The sequence below is a fragment of the Pteropus vampyrus genome, unplaced genomic scaffold (assembly GCF_000151845.1).
Source record: "Pteropus vampyrus isolate Shadow unplaced genomic scaffold, Pvam_2.0 Scaffold812, whole genome shotgun sequence".
Lineage (NCBI taxonomy): Eukaryota > Metazoa > Chordata > Mammalia > Chiroptera > Pteropodidae > Pteropus > Pteropus vampyrus.
Window position 1 is genome coordinate 1 of NW_011889593.1, and position 1,806 is coordinate 1,806.

Here is a 1,806-nt window from a genome sequence, read left to right on the forward strand (position 1 = left end):
GGGTTAAGTGGAAGTCACACCTTCTTGATGACCTTCTCCGATAGACCCCGTCATCAGTATTTATAAAACTCCCGAGATTTCAATAAAATCCACAGAAATTACTTGCATCTTCAAAAATTACCTGAATAAACAGATCTGACATATGCAAAATTTACATGGAACATATGCAGAAACTGTGGAAAAGGATATGGAGTTTAAGTAAATAACAAGAGAGTTGTGTATTTCACCTGCATATCAGAGTGGTTGAAGAGAACCTCTCATGCATTCATTATGATGGAAAAAGGATCCCAGGATGCTCTCCCAATTCTGTGAACGATAAATCAAAAAAAGTGACATTCCTATGTGAAGCATGGAGAGGAATGAAAACCAGGAGACTAAAAAAGAGTGTGACCAAAGATACAGTATTCAGTTTACATGATTTTTTTTTGCTGGGGTTTTCAATCACACTCCGAAAAGGGTTACACGGATATTAAGACTAGATTGTTTTGCTATGGAGCCTCCCTAGGGCACTCTTAAAGTCCCTGTTCCTCAGACTATAAATGAAGGGGTTCATCATGGGGAAAAATACAGTGTACATGGCTGAGGCCACCACATCATCCTGGGGGAAGGCAACAATGCCGATCCAAGGTAAGCTCTGATGTCTGTTACATAGAATAAGCAAACAACTGACAAGTGAGAGCCACCGAGGGAGATGGCTCAGTATTTCCCTCCTATTGAAGGAACTATCGAATGGAGGAAAAATTTTTATAGTAAGAGATAAAGATTCCTGAGATAAGGAGAAAACCAGAGATGGTACCAATAAAATACATGACTATGTTATTGTGAAGGTGTCAAAGCAGGCAAGATGAAAGAATTGAGAAGGGTCACAGAAGAAATTAGAAATTTTTACATTTTTCAAGCAGGTAAGTTGTACTATTGAATTGTACATCTGGGAGTCCAAAAGGCTGATGAAAAATGACATCAAAACTAAGAAGCAGCAGAGGCATGGGTTCATGATGACTGTGTAGTGCAGAGGGTGACAGATGACCACAAACCAGTCATAGGCCATTGCAGTCAGAAGCATACCATCCATACATCCAAAAGGATCAAAAAAGACATCTGAGTCAGGCAGCCCCCATAGGAGATGACTCTGCTGTGAGTTTGGATGTCCACAATCATCTTTGGGACAGTGGTAGAGATAAAACAGATGTCAGCCATGGAAAGGCTGGAGAGAAAGAAGTACATGGGGATGGGGAGGTGGGAGTCCAAGTTGAAGGTCAATATGATGAGCAGATTCCCCAATATGGCAACCAGGTACATGGACAGGAAAAAAAAACAAAAAAACAGAGGCTGAAGTTCCAGATCATCTGAGAGTCCCATGAGGATGAATTCTGAGACACGTGGTAGATTTTGTGGTTTTATGTAGCTTGGACACCTTTTGCAAAGGAAAAGAGGGTTGGAAACAGGAAATAAGTAAATGGCACACAGCATTGTTTCCATATTTTGGATTCTAGCAACTGACTTGTGAGGTCATACTTCCCAGTACCTTGAGCAGTATTTCTCAGTATGACAAATTCTTTCTTCTTAAAATTGTTCTCTTATTTGTTTCTGTGTTATTTACCTCTTTTTATGCACACTTACTTGAGAGAAATTTGACTGTAGAGTATCAGAAGAACAAGAAGATTCAAGATAACAAATCCACGATCATAGGAAAATATAACATACTTCGTTAAGAAAAAAATATAGAATAAGAATTACCCTTCCCTCTTTAAGGAATAAAATTCTAATTCAAAGACATTAAGAAGTAGCTAAATATGTCTTATTTTA

The 1,806-nt window shown here is 38.7% G+C and overlaps 1 pseudogene; it reads right to left on the minus strand.

Annotated features, from left to right (window-relative positions):
- Positions 1–475: 475 nt before the first annotated feature.
- On the minus strand, positions 476–1,359 carry LOC105309633 (annotated as a pseudogene).
- Positions 1,360–1,806: the final 447 nt, after the last annotated feature.